Source organism: Chiloscyllium plagiosum, unplaced genomic scaffold, assembly GCF_037043375.1.
Source record: "Chiloscyllium plagiosum isolate Xiang-an unplaced genomic scaffold, Cpla_swu_hap1 HiC_scaffold_7, whole genome shotgun sequence".
Taxonomy (NCBI): domain Eukaryota; kingdom Metazoa; phylum Chordata; class Chondrichthyes; order Orectolobiformes; family Hemiscylliidae; genus Chiloscyllium; species Chiloscyllium plagiosum.
This window is the reverse complement of record NW_028270145.1, coordinates 6,053,453-6,076,449: the sequence shown is the minus strand read 5'-3', so window position 1 is coordinate 6,076,449 and position 22,997 is coordinate 6,053,453. Positions and strand designations below refer to the sequence as shown.

The following is a 22,997-nucleotide window of genomic DNA, read 5'->3' as shown; positions in this document are numbered from 1 at the left end:
GCCCCATCTTTCCATGTTCTGTTCCTGGACCAGATCGCCAATCAGGATTTTCTTAAATTCACTGGCGTCTCTGGTGCCAGAAACATCTTTAAAAGTCCATTGTGCCCCTGGACAGGCAGTGTCAATCCAGAGCTAGCCTGCATGGTTACTGCATTCTGCACAGACATAGCATACAGGAGGAAGTCCATACATTGCTTTGTAGGCACAGTCGTGGAGGTGGTATAGATATGGATGTCCTCTTCCCCCAGGATCCCCAATGGAAGCCACAACAACCGACCATGTCAGTTTGGTTCAAGATTGCCCCACCCATCAGTGTAATCTCAGTCATCTGGAGGAATGGCCAGGACAATAGGAAGCAGAGCAATGACATTCTCCACTCCATCAGTGTGAGTGTCACCATTTTCTTCTCTCCGCTACCTCACTCTCGCTCTGTCACTGCTGCTGTCCCACCTCTCACCAAGGCATATGCTCTACTGTGTTCAGTAAGGCTTGTAACATCTTCCCTCGCTCACTATCACCCAACCAACCCAGACATCACTAACCCTACATGTGCTCAGCGCCACCTACTCGCTCACTCTGGACACCTCCCCAGCTGGACCAACAGCTGTCCAGTCCACTTTAGCTCCATTAATACTTGCCTCTCTCTCATTCCGGGAGGAAAGCAGCCCCAACAGGGCCGAAAGCTGGGAGATGGCCAAAAGCTAGTGGAGATTCAGTCCCTCACTCCTTATTTGGATAGCATCCTGTTCTGACCACCCTGAGTGGCTGACTATTTTCAAGCATAGCACTGTTATTGGAGGCTGCCCTTAACTTACTGAGCCAGATCTCCCTGAGTGAAGGCTACCATTCTCAACTTGATTGAGGCCTGATGACTACCAAGGGAATCTTCCTTCCTTTGTGTCTGTGCTAAATGACAGGATAAAACAGAAACAATATGAGCCTTGTATCTGGCTGAGGGATTAATGTGCAACTTTAATTTGAGCCATTCAAAAAAGCAAATGAGATGGTGAAGCTGTTCCTCTTCTGCTCTGTGACAGCCTCTCTCTCAGATGATTCCAGTCCAGTCCTTTGTTCACACTCCCAACAGCATGGTTGTGTGACCTTTCTCTGAGAACTTCATGGACTCCTGCACCTCCCAAAAGAACAGTCTGTTTTTGTGTTAAGAATACACAGAAGTTCAAATGAAAAGAAATGATGCGTACAAGCACTGAAAATTTCATTAAAAACAAATCATGCTGAAAATGCACAACAGGTCAGCCAGCAAGTAAAAAGAGATTATAAAAAAGTTCTGTAATGTTTCAGATTGCTGATAAAAGACACTTCTTATTGAAGGTTTCCATTTGCACTCATCAATATAATTTACAAGAGATAGCAGTGTAAAAGGAAAACAACATTATAAAAAATACTGTATGAGTATCAAATACTGATTAATTGCAAATTAATTATGAATAGTAGAGCTCAAAAAGACATTCTGCCTATCACACAAATTAATAACATGGTGTATTCATTTCAGCACCTGCATAGTGCCAGACAGGCAGATCATATCAGACAATGCATCCATCACGAGCTGTACTCTACGTGCAGCGTTACCTGTCACTTACTGTGTGAGAAATATGCTGGTATATGAAATATTAATTATTAGGTTACAGTGCATTGTATTTTCCTACATATTGCATCTTGCCTTTTATAAGACAACATATTCTTAATTTATCAGAAACAATATCACAGGATATTGTGTCTCCAACACTCCCACCCACTTCAGAGTGACTTACACTGAGCTTCATGCTGTTTTAGAGTGTTATAAAAGGCATCTAATGACCTTCCATTTCCCACCTTGTTGCTTCAGTTAATGGTGTTTCTTAAACATGCACAGCTGGCCAGTATTCAGTAACCAAAGGGAGCCTCCCCAGTAGTGCTATTTAAAGGGATCACCATTCAACTTGCAGGTTACTTGGCTTTCACTGTCTATTAAGTGTTGAGAATGCTGCTCAGAAAGTCATATCTGACAAGATCAGCTCCATCTGGTGTGAACACCTTGCTTTTGGATATCTCCAGGATATCTTGCAGCATGGTTTATTCTGAAAGAAAGTATTAGTTACAAAAAGTTTGCATTAGCAGCAAAACCCAAGTAGTTTCTGTCTTTGATTATTTTGTCTTTCCCAGGCCATGATGTCTGAGGCAGGAGGACCATGCCACTGAATTCCCACTACTCCATCACTAACAGAATAGTCTGCATTTTCACCAATCCTTTAGCTATCAGACTGCTCAAGTCTTAAGGAATATTTGTCCATCACCAAGCTGATGGCTCACCTTGAAAGCCAACCACATGTGGCTAACACTTCATATGAGAGCCATGTTGCCATGACGAATGGCATCAGCTACAGCAATGGCTCCATTGCCCGGACTGTTGTGGAGCTACAGCTGCCAGCACTCACCAAAGTGGGCTTCCCTGTGTTCGGTCAATTTTCCTAAAATTCAACAGAAGATCACAGGCCATCAGACCATAAGATACAGGAGCAGAATTAGGCTATTCGGTCCATCGAGTCTGCACCACAAATCGGTCATGGCTGATATATCTCTCAACCCTATTCACCTACCTTCCCCCCGTAATCCCCTTAATTAATCAAAACTATTCAAAAAATTAGGGTTCGCATGTACCCCAAGAAATAGTGCATTCTGTCCTCCAGGGTTTCTGCAATTCTCCTGCAAAGTTTCAGTAGTATTATGAGGATCTCTTTGTTTACTTTCATTGTTCAAACCCCGCTGCTGTATTCTTCATTTTTATGATTTATTTTGCATGTTTCCACAACACATTTTGCACTTGATTGCTAATTAATTTTCTGTGAAATGTCTACCTATTTATGGCTTATTTTTGCTTCGAGTCTATTCTTCCCTTTGTTATGCTGTGTTGCTAGGTTGAACACCAATAACAGTGAAACAATAGAACATATGGAGAAAGCTACATTAAGCAGATTACAATGCAAACAATGCAGACATGTGTCTCTACTTCACAGAATGTGCTCCAAATAATTGTGTCCAAGATTTACAATTGGAGCATTTACAATTGGATGCTTACGGATAGTTTTCCTGCAAGCAGAAGAGGACAGTAGCCTTGTATTGTCTGCAGAGAGAGAGAAAGAAAGATGGATTTGTAATCATATATTGTCTCTGACAACCTCATGGCACCCCAAAGTGATTTACACAAAAACAAAGAAGTCTTGAAGTGTACTCACTGTTGAACTGGAGGAAATGTGATAGACAGGCTTGGATATAGCAAAGTGCCCCAAACATAAATGTAAAGGCACAGCTCATTGTATTTTAATGGTTATTGATCAACTTACAAGGGTGGCATGATGGCTCAGCGGTTAACACTGCTGCTTGACAGCACCAGGGACCCAGGTTTGATTCCAGCCTTATGTGACTGTCTGTGTGGAGTTTGCACATTCTCCTCATGTCTGCATTGGTTTCCTCCTACAGTCCAAAGACGTGCAGGTTAGGTTGATTGGCCATGGGAAATGCAAGGTAACAGGGACAGGATGGAGGGCTGAGCCTGAATGGGATGGTCGGTGCAGACCTGATAGATCATATGGCCTCTTTCTGCACGAGAGGGATTGTATGATACATTGCCGACAACTTTGGCAGAACCATCTGTCGTTACTTTGGAATGATGTGGAGTCCTTTAATCCAACTGAGAAGACAAACAGGCCTTGGTTTAAAGTCTCATCTGAAAGATTTCATCTCTGACAGTACAGCACTGGAGTGTTAGCCTGAATTTTGAGACGGATAAGGTTGTTGCCTGTGTACCCTCTATTTCTCTTTGCTGCACACTCACTGGGAAGCCATTGACTCACCAATCGACATGCTGTGTACAGCTGGCACCTTCAGGAACTGTTGCCAAGCTCACACCTCAGAGGTTTACAAGAGAGCAGGGAAAGTTAGAGGGAACATTGCCTAAACCCCACTTCACTGAAGCATGAAAAGCTATTTCAGATCACCTTCCCTATGAGGAGAGTTGATAGAATGGACATGGTGCCTGTGCATATTTAACACCGCACACTTGACTTGCTAAACAAAAATTGATAAAAGTGATGCCCAGAAGTCAACCATGCACATATATGAGTCAGAATTTGATGCTAAAGCTCACTGTCTCTGATTGGGAGCAAATTGTTTTTATTATTTTGTTTAAATCCTTGAACACTCTGGTGCAGTATGAGAAAATCAGATTGCATTTACACATTGTAGAACATGGAACATTATTGTACTAATGACACACCAGTTTTTGGAATAGGCAATTTTCATTGGCTTTTTATTATAATTTACTATGTGCGAAGCTATTGTCAAATTGCAGTATTAACTAAAGCATTCTAGTTTAACTGAAGTAACCAAATTGTTTTTCACAGTTGAACTCCACCGTATTATGTAAAAATATTTTGCAAAATGAGAAACAAATACTGCATATGAAAACAGCACACCATTATTTTGTTGCATAACATCCACACGAATCAAACCATAATCTTATTCCCGAAGCATTTGTCGGACAATTATGGAGATTCATATTCTTTTACACAATGGTGTGATGATCACCTGTAACAAGGCTATTTGTCATTAAACATTTTAAGCAAAACAAGAGCCATGCAGGTGTGACTGCAAAAGTGGGTCAAGGAAAATGCCGGGCCTGGACTGGCAACCAGGCTGTACCCTCTATCTTTTTTCACCTCTCCCCATCTCACTACCCTGCCCCCTACTCCCTTTATCTGCAGCTCCCCTTACATCCACCCCCAGTCCTGAAGAAGGGTTACACCTGAAACGTTGACTTCTCCAACTCCTGATGCTGTCTGGCTTGCTGTGTTCTACCTTGGATTCCAGCATCCGCAGTTTTCTTTCTTTAAGAAAGGTTGGGTTAGCATTGGATGTTTAACACAAGACAAAACAAGACCAAAGAATGCACTATATAATCAACTGGTTTGAAATGTCAGTTTATTTTACTTGGTTTGTGCTGACCTTGGCACTGTTGGATTTATTTAACTGACAATTCTTAACAAAGTACATGGTTAATTTTAACATCACAGAAGTACTTGAAAATTCATTAAAGAGGCATTATTTAACTGTCAATCACATAGTGTGCACCAGGTTAACAAGTGGAAATCTCTCAGTAATCTATTCACAATCATTTGTTTGGCTTCTAAACATTGTCTGTTCTATAAGCAATTCTATAATTTATCCACATTCAATACCCATCAAAAATGCATTACTGTAGGGAAAGAGCATGCAAATTGGATGAATGAATGGTGGGGTGTATTTCTGACTTCTGGCAGTGGCCAGCCTATGCATGGTGCAATAGCATTTTCCTCAGGCTACAGGGGCATATGAGTGGAGTTGACACAGAGCAAGACGAGCTGCTGGAAGAGGGAAGGGGGCGGAGGAGTTCTCCCAGCAGGAGGCCAAGTTCACAAAAAATAATCAGTGAGAAATTGTGCCACCTGAGACTCAGCGAGACAGAGTGGGTCAGACATAACTGCTTCAGGAACTCTGTGCTCACTGAAGTCCACCACATGCTGTAGTCACAACCACAACCTCAAATCAAAGCAATGGCTGAATTATCAACGGCTGATGGGGTGGGGAAGTGTACATGGCAATAACATTTCACACACCTGGGTCTTCTAAGGCAGACATGTGGTAATCATAATGTATGTGCTACAGGGGAAATAATGGCCTAGTGGTATTTTCGCTAGACAATTAATCCACAAAGCAGAAAGTGAGGACTGCAGATGCTGGAGACCAGAGTTGAAAAATGTGGTGCTGGAAAAACACAGCAGGCCAGGCAGCATCCAAGGAGCAGGAGAATCAACGTTTCGGGCATAAGCCCTTCTTCAGAAATTAATCCACAAACTCAGCTAATGTTCTGGGGACCTGAGTTCAAATCCTGCCGTGGTAGAATTTGAATTTAATAAACAATATGAAATGAAGAGTCTGATGATGACCATGACATGATTGTTGATTTTAAAAAAAATCAGCTGGTTCACTAGGAAAGGAAAACTGTTATCTTTACATGATCTGGCCTACATGTGACTGCAGGCCCACAGCAATGTGGTTGGCTCTTATCTGTCCTCTAGGAAATTAGGGATGGACAATAAATGCTGGCCTAGCCAGAGATGCCTATATCCTCTGAGTGAATTTTTAAAATCATAGGATTACATAGGATATCCAACAGGGGCAAAGGCCTAACTAGTCCAAGCTAGATTTTACTTACCATTTGAAGCCTTCCCCATATTTTTTCATTTAAATTTATCATTGTAACCATCAATTTGCTTTCACCTCAATGCTTGTTGAACTTGCTCCTAAATTGACCCAAACTATTTGCTTCAACTGTTCCCTTGGATAGTGAGTAGCACTTACAGTTTACCATCCACTGTTGCATAAGAGAGACCATTGAACATGGGAACAGAAGAACAGGAAGAGGTAATTCTGCCCCTCAAGCGTGCTCTATCATTGTTCATTGTGATTTTGGGTGATTTTAATAGAAGTGAAAGAACTGCAGGTATTCTGAGGAAGGGTCACTCGACCTGAAATGTTAACTTTGATTTCTCTCCACAGATGCTGCCCGACCTGCTAAACTTTCCCAGTAATTTCTATTTTTGAGTGATCTTAATTCCACAAATCTGTCATTGCCCCACATCCCTTAATACTTTTAACACAAATCTATTGAAAATCTATTAATCTCATATTTGGTATTAACAATTCATTGAGCAACTTGCAGAAGGGAGTTCCAAACTTCTACCACCACTTTATATCTGGAAGTGTCTCAGTTCTGAGAAGTCTGGCTCCAATTTTCAGAATATTCCACAACTAGGTGAAAAGCTGTATCTCTGTCTATTTTCATATCCCCTCAGTACCTTGAAGATTTCATTCAAATAATCCTTTAACCTTCTAAATTCTGAGGCATTGAACTCTAATTTGGGTCGTACAAAGTTAAAAATTCTGGACATATTCGGGAGGTCTGGCAGCAACTGTGAATAGAGAAACAGAATTGTTGGGTAGTATTTAACTGTGTGCATCAAAGAAAGATGGAGTTTCTTCTTCATCATTGTTCTTTTACTACTGTTACTACATGAGGTAAACACTCCTGCTTAATTTAAAGCAACACAGAAAGGATTTATCCCGTGCAGTAATCTGTGAAAATTCGAGAGGCCAAGAATTATTTAAAGTAAAAATTAAACAACCTTATTTCTTAAAATATAACAGAGAAAGATTAGTTAACAACTATGTACAAGTCCTTCCTCTAACCTATCTTTTACCTTCCCTTCTGTAATACTAGTCTGATAAAACGTCCGATTAAGATTTACAAAACAAAACTTCTTATTGCAAAACCAGGCAGCTTTTGATTCTTCTCTGTACAGTATTCCTGTCTTCTTTTCTTCTTCTTGGGGATTCTACTTCACAGTTACTGATCGATAGAGATACCTTTAAGAGAGCTATTTTTCTGTGCAGTATGCAGATGTTGTTGGCCTGGCTGTTCTCCTCCCAACTGTTCAATTTTCCTCCCAGATCATTGGATTGTGTACATTGGTTTTGGAGATTGTCAATATACTAAATTCAAACTTGATTGGAGTTTTTTTTTGAGAGCATAATTTAAACCAATTGGCTGAATTTGAATCTGTTTTTGTCTCTAGGCAGCCAGCTACCCTAGCTACCCCAGTAGCTGGAACACGTTACATTGTATCTTATTGAGAACACTTGGTGCTGTCACTGCTAGCTTTTAACTGTCTTAAAGGTACAGTACATCCACATCTTCATAACACTACAGTCTGGCCAGATTGCAGTTCTTAAGTATTTGCAAGGAAAGAGTGGCATTGTCAGTATTATTGTGAGCTAAGTCAAGGAAAGCAATTCTTACACCATCTGCAGCTTGTAAATCAGCAGAGATTGTAAGATGGAGGTAAAGTATGATGTCAGATAGCCCTACCGCTGATCTCAAGCTTAATGAATGCGGATCCATTGAAGATCACCAATGAAACCTTCGTTAGGGTTAGAACATGCAGTTGTGCGCACTCTGACGGGGAGATTCTGATCTCTTTAGTTATGAGAAAGTTAGTCCTGCAATGGCAGAGTGGTGAGGAATGTGTCTGAGAGAACAATGTGTTTGGTAATGTGGCTGTCATGGCTCAATAGCAAGCAGTGTGTTTAAGTTATGAGATTATCATGACCATGATCAACTGACATTTTGAACTTTTAATTGCAACAGGTGCTATTTAAAAAGCAGACTGAAATGGCCAAAAGATAATTGCAGATGTATATCCAGTGGCTGTTTGGTGAGCAATTCTAGAATGTCATACCTGAAGGTATCAAAGAGGCTTCAAAGTGAGGAATGCACTAAAAACTGAACTGTAATTTCCTGTGACTGAACAAGACAGGAAAAAAGAGAGTAGTTTGTGGAAGAGACACGTTTGTATTTCTCTCTTTCATTGATACATTAACTGCAATGCTATTTGTTAATTAGCATGACTGCATGCAGCCAAATGTAAATATGCTGTTGAATGGCTGCATTCCTTATTAGGAGATTCAAGTTTCTGCAAGGTCAACTGCATTTCAAAACAGTTCAAGCTCACATGTACAGCCTGTTTGTGCTTCTTAGAGGCACAGCCTGGCTTGATTAGATTAGATGCTGCAACTGCTTGTAGGAGAGAGACTGATAGAACAGGAGGAAGAGTGAATTATGGTGCGATGAAAGAGAGAGTGAGTGAGAGGAAGCTCCAAGTTCTCTGAAGCTGCACTAAATGTCTTTAGTTGAAGATTAACTTGGGATTGTGAGTTTCAGCCATGGTGTCTGTGGGCCAGTGGCTGAGGACTCTCTTGTGTTGTCTGCTGGAAGCTTGTTAGCAAGCCAGTTCAAAACTAAAGGGTAAAAATCAAGAATCTCAAAATTGACTGCTCAACTAACACAACAATTCTGGATCAGTGGTGCTGGAAGAGCACAGCAATTCAGGCAGCATCCGAGGACAGGCTGCCCTCGGATGCTGCCTGAATTGCTGTGCTCTTCCAGCACCACTGATCCAGAATCTGGTTTCCAGCATCTGCAGTCATTGTTTTTACCTAACACAACAATTCAACTACTTGCTCAGAATTGATTGCTCAGAAATCAATGTTTCAGTGTCTTCCTGTCATGAACAACCCTGAGATGGATCTGTATCTCTTTTAACTTTTATCTTCTTTCTCATTTCTAAGCTGTGCAAATGTGTGTTGAGTTATCATTCCTACTTATGTCAGGAGCCACCTGTATTCACTAATAAACTCACTTTGTCGCCAACTTAGGAAAGCCTCATTAAAATAGCTTCTTTTTGTGCCTAAACACCTTTGGCCCACACAGGGGAAGTGATTCTTTTAAAATTAATCTTGTGGTAACCAACTATGATGGTCGGTAAATAAAGAGGAGTCAGTTCCTACCATCTTATCCAGGATGGAGTTTAAGATTAGATTACCTACAGAATGGAAACAGGCCATTTGGCCCAACAAGTCCATACTGACCCTCCAAACATTAACCCACCCAGAGCTATTCCCCTACCCTATATTAACCCCTGACTAATGCACCTAACACTATGGGCAATTTAGCATGACCAATTCACCTGACCTGCACATCTTTGGATTGTGGAAGGTAACCGGAGAACCCGGAGGAAACCCACACAGACATGGAGAGATGTGCAAACTCCCGCAAAGTCACCCAAGGCTGGGATCAAACCCGGGTCCCTGGCACTGTGAGGCAGCAGTGCTAACCATTGAGCCACCATGATGCCCTTAAGTAAATTAACAGTTTAAGGTATACCATCCAGAGCCATAACACATTAAGGAACCTTAATGGGGAGTGGTCATAAGAAGGTATAGATGTGAGGCTTGCAGCATTGCTAAATATTTGGGGATGAATAAGCCAGAGATGTTGATTATTATTATACAGGATATGTTAGATTCCAGAGTGAAACTAGCTTGATAGGTTATTTGCAATTAATTTACTGTGGCAGATTAGTTATTGAACATTTTCACACAAGGCTGGCAATGTACTTTTAACAAATGAACATCAAAGTTCATTACACACATGAACTGAGGAAAAAACAATTTTACATTATATAACAACTAATTGAAAGAATCTTGTTACAAAGGTCAGAAATGAAGCTTTACTCCCAAGAAAAACCTTACAGATACACAAACCGAAATGAAAGCTCACCCTGTATTCACTTTATAGTTGCCTGTTCAAGTAACAAGTTGGCATGGCTGTACTTGGTTTCTTTTTGACAACCCTCTGAACTCACTTAATGCTATCTTCTTTAGTTTACGGCGCTTCATGAGATCTTAAACAAATTGCAAACATAGCTTCGTTACTCTTTAACATGTATTCCTTAATCTCGTGTATTGAACGGGATACCTTCCTTCCTGACACCATTAAATTTTCTGTTTCTGAAGCTTTTCTCTTACTAACTTCTAAACCACTCATATGTTCTTTTCTCCTGCCCTTGATACTGTAGAGATTGTTAAGCTGCACACCTGATGTTATTGACCTTATCTCTCTGAGTGACCTGTTTCTTTTAGAAATAATTCTGCACGCTCATCGACCTTATGGATGGTTCTGCTTTTTGACAACTTACTTTTGTCTCTGTCTGCCTGTGCCATTGGATGCCTTGTTGCTAGGCAACAGCACATTTTGTTTTTCTTTGTTCTGTTCTTACTTTCTAAAGTATTTTTATCTGTAGGGTTTTCTGAAACCTCATTTAAACGCACGAAAACACATTTCCAGACAATGCAGAGCCACCCACAGAGATAATCTAAATTGAAACTAATACTATCTTCTTCCCATATTAACACATCAAAAATGGAAGTGGAAATCAAGCTACGCATGGTTCTGTCTATTTTAGAATCCAAGCTTCAAAATGATAATAATATATCAGGAACCTTTATCACAGCGTGAGCATGATTAAAAAAGATGGGTGAGTGATGGAGCTGTGGTGCATTCACCAAATATCATTTGAGGCTAATGGTTCAGTTGATGCAATAGGCATTTGAAAATATATTCACTGACCTTGATGTCTCATATGAACATGTTGAGCTTTCTGTAAGGGTGAGTGTGTGTGTGTCCCTCTCTAAATATCCCTTCAAGAAGTACATGCAGATTATACTTGTTTAACTGTTTTGAGGTGCAGCTAACATTGCATGAACAAAGATACTCTACTAAGGAATGAAGCCACTCAACAGCACATTTGTCCTTGGCTGCATGCAATAATCGTTAATTAACAGACAACATTCAGACTACGTCATCAAAGGCAATGAGCATATTACAATCATTGTGCCTATTTTACTAATATCCAATTTAGCACCCAAAGACAAATGTATTTACTTCTCCCAAGTCATAAACCTATATTAAAAAGTCTACAGAAAAGAGCAAGGTTTCTTGTGGTGCAGTGGAGTGTCTCTGGGTTGGAGGCCTTGGTTCAAGTCCACCCACCTCCGGGGTGCAGCATAACATGCATTTAAAGGCAGCATAAGGTTTTTCTCACTTCACCCAAACTCCCTTCTCCGTTCTCCCTCAGACATCAAGCCTGCTGATACTCGACAAGTTTCACTGCATTATACATGGTTATTTCACAGCAAATGAAAAGTTATTTCAAACAAGTGTCAAAGGTTATGTAAAAATGTTAACTTAACTTGAGTATTAGGGCAGCAATGTGTCTCCTGAGCATGTCTAAGTACAACTGATGAGGTGAATTACTGAAAGGGAGACAAGAAAATTTTGTATCGGTGATAGTACAGTATAACACAATGTGATAGATTTGAGACTAAATTTAAAATACCTCCAATTGGTTCATTTAACCCACTATGAATTGTCCTGTTTTCTTCTTGGCATTTCCTCAGGATCAATGGTGAGTTACTTCCATTCCATTCAATGGTTTGGTAGATGGCTGATAATATCAATGTGTGAGTTGCAGACTCTGTCACATGTGGAGCTTGCTCTTTGAGAGTGGCGTAGTTGAGTTTTTGTCGGCGTTTTGCACTTTCTCTAATGTTTCAGCTTCAACTCTGCATGCTCCTAGCAATGTCTTTTTACATTCTAGGTCTTCCCAAGTGTATCTTTTTCATACCATGGTTGACACCATTACCACCACATGGAAATCGATTGTCAACTTGTCTGATTACACCCTTCAACCAGACAAAATCGAAGCTCTCAGCCGAGGGCTCAATTTCTACCCCACAACCAAAATGGTCCCCATTGGTCTCACAGCCAACACAGAGGAAATCATCAGATGAATGAGGCTCGAGGAATTTTTCCACAAACCCCAAGATGTCAGCAGCAAGCCCAATGAGACAACCAACAAACTGGAACAGTCAACAGAGAGACCAATGGTTCTGCGACCAAAGAAGAAAGAGTCGAATTGGACCCCTCCAGAAGGCCGCTGTCCTGGGCTCGACATGTATGCTCAAGCTCTCAGGAAATGGATTAACACCAGAGTCATCAACCGTGCTTACAAGGTAGCGCAGAATGTTACTCAAGCACAATGCAATGCCATCAATGCTCTCAAAACCAATCACAACATCATTATCAAACCAGTGGGAACCATTGTTATACAGAATAGAATGGACCACTGCAAAGAAGCATACCGACAACTGAACAACCCAGGAACACTACTAAGAGCTACCTGCCTATCCAACCAAAGAACACACCCATCAAGTCAACAGACAGATCAACACCTTTGATCCAGACCTTCAGAGTATCCTATGTGCTCTCCTCCTGTGTACTTCTCTCATAGAGAGACATCTACTGCCTTCTAAAGATACACAAAGCCAACACACCTGGATGTCCCATCGTATCAGGAATCAGGACCCTGTATGAGAACATCTCTGGCTATGTTGAGGGCATCTTTAAGCCTATTGTATAGGGGACCCCCCAGTTTCTATCATGACACAATGGATTTCTTACAGAAACTCAACACCATGGGACAGTTGAACAGGAACATTCCTCTTCACAACAGACGTTTTAGCACTCTACACCAGCATACCCCATGACGATGGCATCACTGACCGAGCCTCAGTACTCAATATCAAAAAGTGCCAATCTCCAGACACCATCCTACAACTCATCTGCTTCATCCTCTTCACCTTTGACAACCAGTTCTTTATCCAGATACATGGAACAGCCATAGGGACCAAATTTGCACCTCACTATTCCAGCATTTTCATGCACAAGGTCAAGCAAGACTTCTTTGCTGTGCAGGACCTCCAACCAATGTTATACACCAGATGCATTGACAACATTTTCTTGTTCTGTACTCATGGCGAGGAATCACTGAAATGACTACATAACGATATCAACAGGTTTCATCCCACCATCAGACTTACCATGGACTATTCTTCAAAATCACCACGCAACCCTGCCATGGCAACCACTGCAAGACATGTCAGCTCATCAACATGGATACTACCATCGCCCATGGGAACACTACCCACCATGTACACAGCAGATACTCATGTGACTCAATCAATGCTGTCTACCTCATACGCTGCAGGTAAGGATGCTCGGAGGCATGGGATATTGCCGAGACCATGCAGACGCTACGACAATAGATGAATGGACACTGTGCAACAATCACCATAGACTTTATATACAATAGACTTTATATTATCCAGCACTTCATTCGCACCACTTGTATGATCTTTTGATCTCTCTGCCATTGATTACTCTGCCATTCTGTGTCTGTGTGCTGTTCTCTCTCACTTCACCTGACAAAGAAGCAATGCTCTGAAAGCTATTGGACTATAACCTGGTGTCGTGTGACTTCTGACTTTGTCCACCCTGAGCCAACACTGGCACTTCCACATCATTCTTCGCTTTGGTCAGTCAAAAGTCAGAGTCTCTGATGAATCAGCTGGGATATTTGACTTTGGTAGCTCAGTGGGTAATATTGCTGCCTTACAGTGCCAGGGATCTGGGCTTGATTCCACCCTGTGTGCAGTTTGCATATTCTCTCTGTGCCTGCATGGGCTTCCTCTGGGTGCAGAGGTTTCCTTCCACAGTCTAAAGATGCATCGGTTAGGTGGATTGGTCATGTTAAAATCTCTTTAGTGTCCAGAGATGTGCAGGCTAGGTGGATCAGCCATGGGAAATTCCTGGGATAGGGTGGGTCTGAATGGGATGGTCTTTGGCGATGTGAACTTGATGGGCCAAATAGTCTGCTTCCACACTGTAGGGATTCTATGATTCTTAAGGGATATTTTTAGGACATCCCAAAAGTGCTTCCATTGCCATGCTGCCATGACTGACATCCGAGTAGAGCATGAGGAGTGTGGAGTCAGGGATATGAATTATGTGTTCAAGCCAGTGAAGTAGTTTCTGAGTAATTGACACCTCACTGCAGGGCACATTGCTGTTGGCCATCTTGCTTGCCCTGCATTTGAAGGGTCTTGGAAAGACTTTGATGAGTCTACTCTAGGAAGCCTAAGTCTTTGAAGCACATAAGAGTGTGGAAGTCACTGCTGCCCGGTACATCGTGATCACAGCCTCAGGTTTGACACCCTGATTCTTAAATATGCTTTTCCAAGTCATATCATACTCGCCTTATCCACAAAATGGTGACATTGAAAATGGATAATATAGATATCTATTTAATATTAGAATGAAGTATAAATCACATGAGTTACACCAGTTGACTCACTCTCTTTAGCACGATGAAAATTTGTCTAAAAAAAATTCTGGTTTCAGAAATGTAATGAATGGAGTGTCATTTTAAAATTTGTTTTCTTGGCATAATCAAAGTAGAAGAAAAATGCAATATGGTCAACTTATAGTCTGTCCTAATGAAGGGTCCTGCCCAAAACATCAACTCTCCTGCTCCTCGGATGCTGCCTGACCTGCTGTGCTTTTTCCCTGGTGCCACACTTTATCAATTCAGAGAAGTCTGCATATATTTGAAGTAATCTAAAATCCAATGTTTCTTCTATCTTATAGAGAGCACATGCTTATCTTTATCAGCCAGCTACATCAGGAAAATGGCATTATTCATTTATAGTAACACTTGTAATAATTATTATGCTTACAACATGCTAAATTTGTCAGCTACTTTGGCCAGCTTAGTAGGTTTAACAATAAATTTATGCCGAATATATTGATTTTTATGCATGGAAAGCACCAATGAATGCACACCCTTTAACTACTTCATTTGTGAAATTGACCCTTTGTCTTGGGAATTGAATTCCAGCTGAGAATGAAACAAGTTCCAATAAGATTCCCCTTCATTTCAAGTAATCTAAACAAAGCTGTGAAGGTTTGGAAGAGAGGAAAACTTATTTCAAACAACTGTGGACCTACAGGCTCTGGTGTAATTCTTATCCCCTGAATATTGTTTGATTTCAGACTTGAAAAGAATCCCACTGCTGACAAATACATTTCAGAAAAAAAGACATCAGTGCTGTGAAGCATTGAAACAAAATGAAATGACTTCACACTGGTTCATTGGTGTACAGTAAAAAACTACTATGGTTTAGATTCCTAGCTGTTTAAAGGGCCATTTTCTCATATGCTTTCAATTGACAATTGTCAGGAACGCTGTTTCTGAATGAGCACGTATGTAAATATCTTCTGCATACTTGAACTGAATGACTGAGGTTAGACTGATTTTGGTTTTTGGACTGAAGGCAGCATGAGTTGAAGAGTTTCCCATCAGTCCTATCTCAATCACCACGGTGTGTGAGTAATTTGCTGTACAAAAAAGGTTTAGACTTGCATTGAGGAAAATGGAGATGCGTTGAAACAATATTGTTTGATTCATGTACTGAGTTAGGATCCTGTTGCTGGGAATAATGGCTTAAATATCACCACTGAGTCTGCTCATGGTGGTGACAAATTTCAGAATTCAAGCAAATCTGAGCAGTTTACTTCATAAACCTTCATGTTTGACAGAGTCAAAAACTTATTGAGATTAAAAAAGGGCTACACACAGTTCCTTTGTCCTGGAGAAGGGTTATGCCTGAAACATCGACTCTCTTGCTCCTCAGATGCTTCCTGGCCTGCTGTGCTTTTCCAGTGCCACACTTCATCAACTTTGTAATACTCTTTGCATTTTTCTTGAATTTACCACATAGTAAAGATCAGGTTTCTGATTTATCTTGGTTGGCAAAAACTGCCCTGTCATTCTGGAAAGATTTCCTTGGCCACTGGGCGGAGTGGGAATTCAGGAGGATCCTAGCAAAGATCTTGCTTTGGAAAACAGCAGGGAAACTCCTCTGGAGCTACTGCATTCAGAGACATCTCCCTTCTTCCATACAAGTCACATTCACAGCTTTCCTAGCATCTCTTGGCTTGCATTCTTTCTTCTAGATGAGTGGTATGAGATCATGCATTTGTGTCAGGAGTACATCTGCACTTTGTTTCTGAATTTTGGCAGAGATTGCACCAGCTGCAGGACGTTTTGGCTGTTGATTGGCTTTTTTACCATCAATCTGGACTAGAGTGGTGTCGAAACTGAAGTGGATGGGGTAATGAGGAGTTAAGGTTTTTCAAGACAAAGACATTGTCTTTGTTAAGGAGTTCTTAAAAACGTCCTCTCCATTGAGCACAAACTGTCTTTCTGTCCTTGATGAGCTCCCTCTATATTTTATTGTCAGTGCTGTGGAATCCTTGAATGGTTGGGCTATTGATCATCTTGATAACGCAGAAGACCATAAGACCATAAGACATAGGAGCGGAAGTAAGGCCATTCGGCCCATCGAGTCCACTCCGGCATTCAATCATGGCTGATGGGCGTTTCAACTCCACTTACCCACATTCTCCCCGTAGCCCTTAATTCCTTGTGACATCAAGAATTTATCAATTTCTGCCTTGCAGACATTTAGCGTCCCAGCCTCCACTGCACTCTGCGGCAATGAATTCCACAGGCCCACCACTCTCTGGCTGAAGAAATGTCTCTGCATTTCTGTTCTGAATTTACCCCCTCTAATTCTAAGGCAGTGTCCACGGGTCCTAGTCTCCTCGCCTAACGGAAACAATTTCCTAGCGTCCACCCTCTCCAAGCCATGTATTATCTTGTAAGTTTCTATTAGATCTCCCCTTAATCTTCTAAACTCCAATGAATACAATCCCAGGATCCTCAGCCGTTCCTCCTATGTTAGACCTACCATTCCAGGGATCATCCGTGTGAATCTCCGCTGGACACGCTCCAGTGCCAGTATGTCCTTCCTGAGGTGTGGGGACCAAAACTGGGCACAGTACTCCAAATGGGGCCTAACCAGAGCTTTATAAAGTCTCAGTAGCACAACGGTGCTTTTATATTCTAACCCGCTTGAGATAATTGACAACATTGCATTCACTTTCTTAATCACGGACTCAACCTGCATGTTTACCTCTAGAGAATCCTCAACTAGCACTGCCAGATCCCTTTGTACTTTGGCTTTACGAAGAAACTGTGAAGTCCTCCTGTTGATTCAGATTAATGATGAAATTCTTGAAAAAGTGAATCATTTGCTGTATGGTGGTGCCTCCTGTTGATGAAGGCAGACGATAGACAGTGAGACGTGTCGTTGTCATGAAGTGCCAACTCAGCCTTCAGCTGAAGTCCTGGATCTCAAACCGCAGAGTGAAATCTTGCTTTGTTGGGCAGCAATGATTCCCGTGTTCCTCTACCCTTTGAAGACTTGGACAACTTAGAGCAGGCACCTCAAAGGCCTAGAGAAGTACCATCGGTGGTACCTTTGCAAGATCTAGTGGCAGGAAAGATGGTCCAGCAGCAGTATCGCTTGGTGAGCCAGTACAACACTGAGGTGCTCTCAGAACCAGCTCTTCTAGATGTGACATGTCCTTCATATGCCTGACAACAGACTCCCAAAACAACTGCTCTACTCAGAACTCGATTGCAGCAGGAGACTTCCAGGTAGACAGTGGAAATGTTTTAGGGATCTTCTTACAGAATCCATGAAGGTATCAATATCCTCACAGAGGAATCTGGCTAATGATTGACCAAAACATAAAAAGTTTATTCTGGAACATATCAAGAGACTTCATCAAGAGTACATCAAGGTGAAGTTGGTAAAGGGAGTGCATAAATCTCCAAGCACTTCATCTGCTCTGCATGTTACTGATCCTGAGGTCAGACATTGGACTTAGCAAGCATGTTGTACATCCATAATCTCCATCATTGATGGCTGTGCCTCCATTTGCACAGACTGTCCAGCTCTGCAATAAGCTCTGCAAACCTCCTTCACTTTTCTCCTCTTTTAAAAAGCTCCTTAAAACTTGCCTTGTTGTCTAATATTATCTACCCTAATACTTCCTCATGTGACTTTGTATTAAATTTTGTTTGAGAATGCAGTCAAGAAGCCAATATAATGTTTTCTTACGTTAAAACTAACTATATAAATGCAAGTTGTTGTTGCTGTTCCTATAGTAGATAGTTGGCTAAAATGATCAAGTTATTTTTGGGAGGGATTCTTGCAATCAACGAACAAAGAACAAACATAATTTACAGCCCAGGAACAGGCCTTTCAGCCCTCCAAGCCTGAGCCGATCCAATCCACTGTCTAAACCTATCGCCCAATTCCAAAGCATTTGTATCCCTCTGCTCCCCACCTACTCATGCATCTGTCCAGATGCACCTTAAATGAATCTATCGTGCCTGCCTCTACTAACTCTGTTGGCAACGCGTTCCAGGCACCTACCACCCTCTATGTAAAGTACTTGCTGTAAATGTTTCACCTCTCACCTTGAATGCGTGACCTCTCATTATTGAATCCCTCACCCTGGGAAAAAGCTTATCTCCATCTACTCTGACTATACCCTTCATGATTTTGTAGACCTCAATCAACTCCCCCCTCAATCTCCTTTTATTATAATGAAAACAATCCTAACTAACTCAACCTCTCTTCAGAGCTAGCATCTTCCATGCCAGGCAACATCCTCGTAAACCTTCTCTGCACCCTCTCCAAAGCATCCACATCCTTTTGGTAATGTGGTGACCAGAACTGTACACACGTATTCTAAATGTGGCCGAGCCAAAGTCTTGTACAATTTTAACATGACCTGCCAGCTCTTACACTCAATCCAATGAAGGCAAGCATACCATATGCCTTCTTGACCACTCTATCCACCTGTGCGGCTACCTTCAGGGACCTGATCTCCCAGATCTCTCTGCCCATCAACTTTTCGCAAGGCTCTTCCGTTTATAGTATTGTTTGCTCCAGAATTAGACTTCCCAAAGTGCATCACCTCACATTTGCCTGGATTGAACTCCATCTGCCACTTCTCCGCCCAACTCTCCAATCTATCAATATTCTCCTTTATTCTTTGACAGTCCCCTATGCTTTCTGCTACTCCACCAATCTTTGTGTCATCTGCAAATTTACTCAGACCAACAATGCCCTCTTCCAGATCTTTTATGTTTATTACAAACAATAGCGGCCCTAGCACTGATCTCTGTGGAATAGCACTGCTCACTTTTCTCCATTTCAAGAAACTCCCTTCAATTACTGATCTCTGCCTCCTGTTGCTCAACCAGTTCTTTATCCACCGAGCAAGAACACCCTGCACACCCCGTATGACTTCACGTTGTCCATTAGTTTACCATGAGGAACCTTGTCAAACACCTTACTAACTTTCATGTATATGATATATACAGCCCTTCCTTCATCTATCAACTTGGTCAATTCCTCAAAGAACTCTATTAAGTTGATAAGGCACGATCTCCCCCGCACAAAGCTATGTTGCCTATCACTGATAAGCTCATTCTTTGCCAAATGTAAATAGATTTTATCCCTCGGTACCTTCTCCAGCAACTTTACTACCACTGGCGTCAGGCTCACTGATCTGTAGTTACCTGGAATATCCCTACTACCCTTCTTGCACAGGAGGACAAGATGAGCAGCCCTCCAGTCCTCATGTGTTTAAGGATGCTACAAAGATATCTATCAGGGCCCCAGCAATTTTCTTTCTCGCCTCCCTCAGCAACCTGGGATAGATCCCATCTGATCCTGGAGATTTGTCCACCTAAATATCCTCGAGCCTACCCACACATCTTCCCTCCTTATGTCAACATGATCCAGAGTAAACAAACTTCTATCTCTAATCTCAGCATTCATCACCTCCCATTCCTGAGTGAACACTGATGCAAAGTAATCATTGAGAATCTCACCCATTTTCTCAGGTTCGACACACAGCCTTCCTTCCTTATCCTTTAGTGGACCAACCCTTTCTCTGGTTATACTCTTGCTTCTTATATAAGAATAAAAGGCCTTGGGATTCTCCTTAACTCTGCTCGCTAAAGTTATTTCATGACCCCTTTTAGCCCACTTGATTCCTCGTTTAAGATTGGTTCTACTCTCCTGATACACCTCCAAGGCCCATTTTGTTCTTAGATGCCTGGACCTTATGTACGCTTCCCTTTTCCTTTTGGCTAGTCGCATGATTTCTCCTGTCATCCACAGCTCATGAACCTTACCTTTCCTATCTTTTGTTTTCAATGGGACATGCCTATCCGGCATTATCTTTAATCTATCTTTGAAAGCCTCCCACATTCTCAAATGTGGACTTTCCTTCAAATAGCTGTGCCCAATCCACATTTCCCAGCTCCTGCCTAATTTTGATATAATTGACCTTGGCCCAGTTTAGTACACGTCCCTTAGGACCACTCTCATCTTTGTCTATGAGTATTCTAAAACTTACACAATTGTGGTCACTATTCCCAAAGAAATCCTCTACTGCAACTTCTACCACCTGGCCTGGCTCATTCACGAACACCAAGTCCAATGTGGCCCCTTCCCTTGTCAGACTATTGACATATTGGGCACTCCTTACAAAGACTGCCTTATCTGACCTCTGACACTAAGCACATCACAGTCAGTGTTGGGAAAATTAAAATCTTCCATCACCACCACCCTGTGGCTCTACATGGTTCCATAATCTGTTTGCCTATTTGTTCTTCTACCTCATGCTCACTGTTGGGAGGCCTGTAGTACAGCCCCAACAATGTAACTGCACCCTTCTTATTTCTCAGCTCTACCCATAATGCCTCACTGCTCAAGCCCTCCATAGTGTCCTCCTTTAGCACAGCCATGATATCATCCCTGACCAGCAATGCAACTCCTCCCCCCCTTTTACTTCCTTCCCTGTCCTGTCTGAATCATCTATATCCTCGTACATTTAGTTGCCAATCATGCCCTTCCTTCAACCAAGTCTAACTGATTGCAATAATGTCATACTCCCAGGCACCAATCCAAGCCCTAAGTTCATCTGCCTTATCCACTATACCCCTTGCATTAAAGTATATGCACCAGGCTGCCAGTTCTTTTGCGTTAGTCTACTCTCTGCCTACTCTTCCCCTTGATAATGCTAACTTCACGATCCTTACAGTCTCTAGTTTCCACCTCACTGTCTACTAGTCTTCTCTTCTGATTCCCAGCCCCCTGCCACATTAGTTTAAAACTCCCCAACAGCAATAGCAAAAACTCCCCCAAGGACATTGGTTCCGGTCTGGTTCAGGTGTAGACCGTCCAATTTGTAATAGTCCCACCTTCCCCAGAAACTGTTCCAATATCCCACAAATCTAAACCCCTCCCTCCTACACCATCTCTCAAATCACCTGCCTATTCTTTCATTTCTAGCCTGGCTAGCACGTGGCACTGGTACAATCCTGAGATCACTACCTTTGAGGTCCTCCTCTTTAACTTCTAGCTCCCTGAATTCTGCTTTCAGGACCACACCTCGTTTTTTACTTATATCATTGATGCCTATATGCACCATGACAACTGACTGTTCACCCTCCCCTTTCAGAAATGCTCTGCAGCCGAACGGTGACATCCCCAATCCGAGCACCTGGGAGACAACATACCTTCCAAGAATCTCGTTTTTGGCCACAGAATCGCCTATTTACTCCCCTTACAATAGAATCCCACAATAGATGACTTTGGCCCTACAAGTCTTTTTCCCGCCTTTCTGAACAGCAGAGCCCACCACTGTGCCATGATCCTGGCAACTGCTGCCCTCCCCGGTGAGCCATCTCCCCCAACAGTATCCAAAACGGTATACCTGTTTTGGAGGGAGTTGACTGCAGGGGACACCTGCACTGCCTACCAACTCTTTCTCTGCCTTTTGGTCACCCATTCATTGTCTCCCTCAGCAATTCTAATCTGTGCGTGACCAATTCACTAAACGTGCTATCCACGACCACCTCAACATTGCGGATGCTCCACAGTGAGTCCATCCGCAGCTCCAGATGAAAAAAAGACTCTGTAAAGTAAGGTTCTTTTTTTCTTTTAGATATTTAAGTGCATTATTTGGTGTTCTTTAGTTGATATAAAGCTAAGGCTTGCAATGGCAGGGGACCTCAGACTTGTTGCATGTGGTCAAACAACAGCTGCAGCTGGACACACTTCTTGCAAGTGTAAGAGTCAGGAACGTCAGCCACGTCCCTGAGCTCCCACATCAGACAAGAGGCACATGCAACAAGTCTGAGGTCCCCTGCCATTGCAAGCCTTAGCTTTATATCAACTAAAGAACACCAAATAATGCACTTAAATATCTAAAAGAAAAAAAGAACCTTACTTTACAGAGTCTTTTTTTCATCTGGTCAGAGGAGGAGGGGGGACAGTGGTGCGGGAGGATACAAGTGTAGTATCTCAGGTTTAGCCGCTGCCAAATTACCTTCCCGGCAATCTCCTTGACTTCAACGTCACCTCCACTCTGTCTCCCTCTGCTCCCGGACAGGAAAAAGCATTGTCTTAAAAAATATTTCTGTTCCTCCAGAACCTCAACCAAAGATAGTAAACATTTGAGAAAACCACCAAGGAAATTAAAAGCAATTTCTCTGCCTTTTGGTTCTTAAACTCACCTGTGTTACTAGGACAACTGGACATAGTCTCTGGAAAGATATTCTTGTATTTGTAGGTGTTCCACATTCCAGGAAGCTCACAGAATCCTTACAGTGTGGAAACAGGCCATTCGGTCCAACAAATCCACACTGACTCTCCATAGGGCATCCCAC

At 42.0% G+C, this 22,997-nt stretch overlaps 1 long non-coding RNA gene across 1 annotated transcript; it reads right to left on the bottom strand.

The window, feature by feature from the left end:
- Window positions 1–875: 875 nt before the first annotated feature.
- On the bottom strand, window positions 876–22,756 carry LOC122551970 (uncharacterized). Its single transcript, XR_015757514.1, has 3 exons — window positions 22,559–22,756; window positions 3,077–3,121; window positions 876–1,148 (listed from the first exon to the last, which is right to left on the bottom strand). It is a non-coding gene; the product is annotated as an uncharacterized LOC122551970 (long non-coding RNA).
- Between the last annotated feature and the right edge of the window lie 241 nt (window positions 22,757–22,997).